Consider the following 8,166-nt stretch of genomic DNA (forward strand, 5'->3'; position numbering starts at 1 on the left):
TCGATATTGTTTAGCATGATGCCCTTTTTATAATAATGATGGCTAGCATTTACATATAGCACGTTAAAATTTACAAAGCATTTTACAAACATCTCATTTTATCCTCATGACATCCCTGGGAGGTAGGTGCTATTGTTATCCCTCTTTTATAGATGGAAAAACTGAGGCAAAGAGGGTTAATTGACTTGCCCAGGATCATACAGCTAGTAATTGTCTGAGGCCAATTTGAACTCAGATCTTCCCGTCTCCAGGTCTAGCACCCTATCTGCTATGCCACGTAGATGCCTTTGAAAGATTAAAGAATACTATACCTGTAAATGTTTTTTCTCTCTCCCTCATCTTTCTTCCTTCTCTTCCCCCGAAATCTTATCAGTGCCCTAGGCAACTCTGTAATAAGACTATAGTTGTAGGACTTGCTGATTTACACTGATAGTGATTTTCCTCACCGAATTCTATCCACCAATATACAATACACAATGTACAGGTTAGAACCAACAAAAAAATCATGGTAAACTATCCTTCTTTTCAGTGGGCGGCTGTTCAGAATTGACAGACTGCTAATATCATGGACACGTGGTGGCCCCAGGCTCTGCACCACCACCCCAGCTACACAAAGGTGCAGTTCAAACAAACTTCAGGATTATCTGCTGAGGCAGAGTGAAAGTATTGATACAGTATTAGTATCTTTTAGTATGTGTAGCTTTTGCAGGTATGTGCTTTTGTAGCTAAAGTGTTGGACCAGAAATTGATGAGCCATCTGCCCACTTGAAATTAGTGGGACTCTAAACTGAACCCTTCATAATTTTGGACAGTATCTCTAATTCTGGTTGCCTTCAGTTTTGTTCCCTGTCAAGTATTGACATAACTCATATATCACTAGGGCAGCTAGGTGGCACCAGACCTGGAATCAGGAAGGAGGACCTGAGTTCAAATGTGACCTCAAATACCTACTAGCTATGTGACCCTGGACAAGTCACTTAACCCTCTTTGACTGAGTTTCCTCACCTGTAAAACGAGCTGGAGAAGGAAATGGCAACACACTCCAGTATCTTTGTCAAGAAAACCCCAAATGGGGTCATGAAGAGTCAGACACAACTGAGCAACAACAAAGTGTTGATTTAAAGGTTTAGGCACAGAATTCCAACCAAACTTCAAGTTTTAAAATAAGTTTCCATCACTTGGGGGATGTCTGTGCTCAAAGGTTAATTTTGGTATTGTAACGTAACAAAACTGATGAGAGAAAAAAAAACCTCACAGACTGGCAAGATGTGGACGTATATTCTATTCTCCCACACGGCTTCTTGGAAGACCAAATAGAAGCATAATGTTGATTTGATAAGAACCTCCAAATCCATGACGTCTCTCTTTAAATGGCTTCAAATTATTTCTGCATTGCAAAGGAAAACCAAACTCTAAAAACAAATAAGCAAAGAAACAAATTAATTAAAACTTCCATAAACATGTTTCCATTTCTGGTACACTTAAGCGGTTGTTCTTGCCTCAGCAGTTCAGAGTAAGGGCTCTCACCTCCTTTAACTAGCATGAAGTGGAGACTCTCCAAGACTCTTCCTGATGTTAAAGCATCGGAATTGGGACCACGGAGTTAGCGTCTAACATCAGTTGGTCTGAACAATTCTTTAAACTATTCTTTAAAATTTTCAGTTTCTGCCTTGAATTCATTATGATTCCTCTCCAGCACCCAACACAGCCCGTTAAATTTTAACTGAGATTCAAATTTAGGCTGTGCTAATTCAAGTTTCCATTTAATCTCCTTTAATTCTGTTCTTAGTTCTTGCCTTTGAACCTCTGCATTGTTTTCTGAATTTCTGACTGTTTACAAATTTTCTGAAACTCAGTTGCAAGTTAGTGCATTTGTTTGCATTGATTAAGAATTTTTTCTTTTTGATGTAGTCCAGATAATTTCTTAACTTTTTGCTTTTCTATTTTCAAATCACATTTTGTAAGTTCCAAATGTGTTGTTAGTTTTTGCTTCTTTTTTCACCCTACTTTTGTTTCTTTTAAAAGTTAGCTCGTTGTTCACTTGTGTCCTACTCTTCACGACCCCATTTGGGATTTTCTTGGTAAAGATAAAGGAATGGTTTGCCATTTTCTTCTCTAGCTCATTTTACAGATGAGGAAACTGAGGCAAAAAGGTTAAGTGACTTGCTCAGGGTCCCACAGCTAATAAGTGTCTAAGGCCAGATTGGATCTCCTGAAGAAGAGTCTTCCTGACTCCAGGCCCAGCACTCTATCCACTGCACCACCTAGCATATACCTCTCTCTAGGGGGCTTATTTATTCTTTCATATTTAGGCATGCTACCCAAAAAGCCCCTGGGGCCTTAGCCCCCTTTCTGGTTTGACCTGAGTTATACTTCTTTTCTTTTTTTTTAATTTTTAGATTAATTTATTTATGTTTAGTTTTCAATATTCACTTCTATAAGCTTTAGAGTTTTAAGTTTTCTCCACCTCCCTCCCCAAGATGGTGTGCAATCTGATATAGGCTCTACATATACATTCTTATTAAACATATTTTCACATTAGTCATGTTGTAAAGAAGAATTAGAACAAATGGGAGGAATCACAAAAAAGAAGAAAAAAAAAAGACAGAGCAAATAGTATGCTTCAATATGCATTCAGACTGCATAGTTCTTTCTCTGGACATGGATAGCATTTTCCATCATGAGTCTTTGGGAGTTGTCTTAGATCCTTTCATTGCTGAGAAGAGCGAAGGCTATCAAAGTCAGTCATCACACGATGTGGCTGTGATATCTTCTATGACACTTCTGGAGCACAATTCCTCCTTATTTAATGGTTGCTATGTATTCACCCCACTGTGCCCTTTTTCATTGACCTCTGGGTGACTTGCAAAATTCTTAAGAACCTGTGACTTAGGAGCAGCTAGATGGTGCAGTGAATAGAGCACCTGCCCTGGAGTCAAAAGGACCTGAATTCAAATCCGGTCTCAGACACATACCAATTGCCTCACCTAAATAAATAAATAATGAATGAATAAATAAATAAAAGAACCTGTGACTTACAGCCATACAGAATTGCTAGAAGAATGTTGGTATATAAAAGACAGGCACTGTTTCAAGGAGAAACCTAGGCTTTTTAAAAGACTACACAATTTCCCAAAGACAAACCAGTTTACTCTCCTCCTCTTCCCGTTTAATGATGGGCTAAGTTCACTATATATTTGTCATATCTGTACCAGATATGTGCTGATGGAACAGCTCTCTGGTTTGTCCATCAAACTGGTTATTGTAGTCTAGACAATGGGCATTCTTTATCTATGTTTGGATAATCAGGCCAGACTTTTGAGTGATTGTGAATCCCATTTGGGAAGTTATGCTGTGTTCCAGAACTTCATGCAAACGACACATTAGCATCCACAAATAGACCTCAGCATTAACATTCCATGGGTCTCAGTTTTCTCACCAGTAAAATGAGAGGATTGGTGAAGATGGACCCTGGTATCTTCTAGCCCAAGATCTATGATTGTAAGATATACAAGGAACTCTCTCTTCCCTTTGCATTCTGTCCTAGACATCCTCCATGACAGTGGCAAAAACCATTTATGAACATATGTCTCCCAGTTTTATGTCTCACTTGATATCACCAGAGGACCATTGAATATTGATCTCTGTTGTTACATCCTTCAACAAATCTCATATGATTTGGTATGTGCAAGAGAAACATCTTGCTGGTGGAAAGTCTTTAAGGTAGAATTTTGCTTTACCAAATTTTTTTTATAGTCACATGCTTTTCTTTTTTTAAACAGTCAACAAACTATAAGTAAAATAGGTTCTCACATTCTCTGCATCTTTCATCAGTTGTATGGCTGTATTCTAACTAGTAGACAGCAGATTCTTAATAAATGCTTGTTGATTAATTGCCATAGAATATCATTTGTGAAAACTTGCATATTCCTTTTCCATACCATCATCAAAGATATACTTAACATGTGTAGATCATTCCCTTAAAATTTTTTGTGGAGCTGGGAATGCAGGCATATGGAGTGGTAGTTATATTTTCTCATTCACTTCTTTTTTTTTTTTTTTTGTAATGCTAAGGACTTGTATTTTCCCCAAGTGCTAGAAAGTTTTGTAGAATTTCTCACTTCCTTTTCCTTCACCAAAGATGATGGCACATAAGGAATTATAATAGCTTGCATTTACATAACACTTTCAGTTTTGCAAAAGGCTTGACAAATACTATCTCATTTGAGCCTCACAACAACCCTAAGAGATATGTGCTATTATTATCTCCATTGTACAGATAGAGAAACTGAAGCAGGCTGACATTAAGTGACTTGCTGTCCAGGGTCACACAGCTAGTAAATGCCTGCAGTAGGATTTGAACTCAGGTCTTCCTGACTCCATTCCAGTGTGCTATCTGCTATCACTCATCTACAAATATATTCGACAAAAACTACAGATATTTTCATGAGGGTCTTTGTGCAAATGTTTATAATGAGCATCACAATAAAAGATGACTGAGTGTCTGTTGCATGAAATCATGATTCTTGTTGTTGTTTTAAGACCCATCATAGGGGGCGGAGCCAAGATGGCAGAGGGAAAGCAGTGACTGTCTTCAGCTATCTCCCAAAGCCCTCCAAATACATAAAAAAATGGCTCTAAACAAATTCTAAAGCAGCAGAACCCACAAAAAGACAGAGTGAAACAAATTTCCAGCCAAAGACAGCCTGGATGGTTGATCAGAAAAGTACATCGCGCTGGGTAGGGAGAGGAGCGCAGTTCGGCGTGGGCGCGCAAGCCGCAGCAACCCTGGAGCAGGACTCAGAGGACAGAATCATGGGCAGCTGTGCCGGTTTCCAGACTTCTCAACCCAGGAATGCCAAAGACAACGTGGAAGGTCAGTGGGAAAAGTCCATGACTGCGGTGAGAGAGGAGCTAGGTCTCAGCCACAAGTCTCGAGTGTGGCCTGGGGCAGCGACTGTTTCCTGAACTTCCAGCCCATAGACTGAGGGGGAATCAAATGGCTGACCAGAGGGGGATTGCAGGGATCTCGTTGCCAGTGCTGAGGCAGGAATCTCTTGCTTTACCGGTGCTTAGATCTGGGTCACAGTTCTGAGGGGCGGTCCTGGGGCTAGAAGGAAAGCTGGTGTGGTGAAGCTTGTTGTGGCGCTGGAGAGAAAATACCTCACCCTTTATCATACCACCTTGGAAGAACTGAAAATTTACAGGTCCCTAGAAGTACCTCTGAAAACAGCTGTACAAACCCTCAAAGCTTGGGACAGTACACTCTTCACATTGGAAGCAGACTTTTACCTTAACAAAGAGTTTAAAACTCAAGGAATTGGCCCAGGATCATGAGTAAGCAGCGCAAAAAGAGTCAGACTCTATTATCTTACTTTGGTGACAAAGAAGATCAAAACATACAACCAGAAGAAGACAACAAAGCCAAAGCTCCTATATCCAAAGCCTCCAAGAAAATATGAATCAGTCCCAGGCCTTGGAAGGGCTCAAAAGGGATTTTGAGAAGCAAGTAAGAGAAGTAGAAGAAAAACTGACAGTGATACAAGGAAATCATGTAAAACAAGTCAACAGCTTGCTAAAGGAGACCCAAAAAAAACCTGGAGAAAATAACACCTTAAAAAATAGCCTAACCCAAATGGCAAAAGAGGTCCAAAAAGCCAATGAGGAGAAGAATGCCCTAAAAAGTAAAATTGGCCAAATGGAAAAGGAAGTCCTCAAGATTACTGAAGAAAATACTTCCTTAAAAATTAGAACAGAGCAATTGGAATCTAGTGAGTTTATGAGAAATCAAGACACTGTAAAACAAATCCAAAAGAATGAAAAATTAGAAAACAATGTGAACTATCTCATTGGAAACACAACTGACCTGTAAAATAGATCCAGGAGAGAGAATTTAAAAATTATTGGACTATCTGAAAGCCATGATCAAAAAAAGAGCCTAGACATCATCTTTCAAGAAATTATCAAAGAAAACTGCCCTGATATTTTAGAACCAGAGGGCAAAATAGAAATGGAAAGAATCTACCGATCTCCTCCTGAAAGAGATCCCCAAAGGAAAACTCCTAGGAATATTGTAGCCAAATTTCAGAGTTCCCAGGTCAAGGAGAAAATATTACAAGCAGCCAGAAAGAAACAATTCAAGTATTGTGGAAACACAATCAGGATAACACAAGATTTAGCTGCTTCTTCATTAAGGGACCGCAGGGCATGGAATATAATATTCCGGAGGGCAAAGGAGATAGCATTACAACCAAGAATCACCTACCCAGCAAAACTGAGTATAATTCTTCAGGGGAAAAAATGGTCATTCAGTGAAATAGAGGACTTTCAAGCATTCTTGATGAAAAGACCAGAGTTGAATTGAAAATTTGATTTTCAAATATAAGACTCGAGTGGAACATGAAGAGGTAAACAGGAAAGAAAAAATCATAAGAGACTTATTAAGGTTGAACTGTTTACATTCCTGCATGGAAAGATGATATTTGTAACTCATGAGACCTTTGTCAGTATCAGGGTAGTTGGAGGGGAAAAAATTATATGTATGTATATATAGATATAGATAGATAGAGGGCACAGGGTGAGTTGAAAATGAAGGGGTCATATCTGGAGAGTAAAATTAAGGGGTGAGAGAGGACTATACTAGGAGAAGGAGAAAGGGAGAGGTAGAATGGGGTAAATATCCCACAAAAAAAAAAAACAGAAAAGAAAAGGCTCTTACAGTGGAGGGGAAACGGGGGAAGGTGAGAGGGAATGAGTGAATCTTATTCTCATAGGATTTGACTTACGGAGGGAGTAACATACACACTCAGTTGGGTGTGGAAATCTGTCTTACCCTACAGGAAAATAGGGGGAGAAGGGGACAAGAGAGCAGGGGAATGATAGAGAGGAGGGCAGATTGGGAAAGGGAGTAATCAGAAGCAAATACTTCTGAGGAGGGACAGGGTCAAAAGAAAGAATAGAATAAATGGGGGGAGGGGCGGGATAGGATTAAGGGAAATAGAGTTAGTTTTTCACAGCATGTCTACTATGGAAGTGTTATGTATAACTGCACGTGTATAGCCCGTATTGAGTTGCTTGCCTTATCAATGAGGGTGGGTGGGGAGGGAGGAAGGGAGAAAATTTGGAACCCACAGTTTTAAAAACACATGTTTAAAAAAAGATGTTTTCACATGCAACTGGGAAATAAGAAATACAGGAAATGGGGTACAGAAATCCATCCTGACCTACAGGAAAATTGAAGGGGAAGGGGATAAGAGAAGGAGGGGGAGAGATAGAAGAGAAGGCAGACTAGGGGAAGGGGTATTCAGAATGCATGTCATCTTGGGGTGGGGGAAGGGGCGAGATGGGGTGAAAATTTGGAACTCAAAATCGTATGGAAGTAAATGTTGAAAACAAAAAAAATAAATAGAATCATATCGCCCTTAAAAAAATAAAATAAAACAAACAAACAAACAAACAAAAAGACCCACCATATAATCAAATCCATAAGTTTATTTGCCCTTCTACAGAGAACCTGGGTTCGTCCTTTGATTTAACTGCAACATCCTTTATAACAAGAAAGGAGAGTTTGATACAATCCAGTTCATTTAGTAGTCTGTCCATGCACTGATCTCTAGACAAAGTTTGCAGAATCACATGAATGTTTACAGATGGTCTCAAAACAATGAGTTTCTTTTCACCCTCTGTCCCCTTTTCTACCACTCCACCACTGTCACCATGTTGTATTTTTCTTTGTTTCATGGGTTGCAATAGCTAATGAATTTTTACCAAGTAGCCAGGCTGCTAGTACTGAGCCTTTCCTTATTTAGGCTAGTCCTCCTAAAACAGAGATTGTCTGTTGCCAGGACCATGGAATGGGATGGTAAAACATTTATTAAACACGTACAGTGTGCCAGCCACTATGCTAAGCACTCTAGATAGAAATAGAAAATTGAGACAGACTTTGCTCTCAAGCAACTCACATTCCAAGCAGGGATCACAACATGTATTGGAAGGCTCTGCTATAGGGCAGGTGGGAAAGGCTAGTGGAACTTAAGGAGCAATGGCAGGGAAGATGGGAAATCAGCGTGGGCCACCATTTTACCAGAACCACATTTGGTTCTCCTTGCTCTCTGGCTAACCACCCGTTGGAATGAAGGTAATGAACTCCAGGGTCAAAGTGGAGCA

The sequence above is a fragment of the Vombatus ursinus genome, unplaced genomic scaffold (assembly GCF_900497805.2).
Source record: "Vombatus ursinus unplaced genomic scaffold, bare-nosed wombat genome assembly UNPS02014798.1, whole genome shotgun sequence".
NCBI classification, from domain to species: domain Eukaryota; kingdom Metazoa; phylum Chordata; class Mammalia; order Diprotodontia; family Vombatidae; genus Vombatus; species Vombatus ursinus.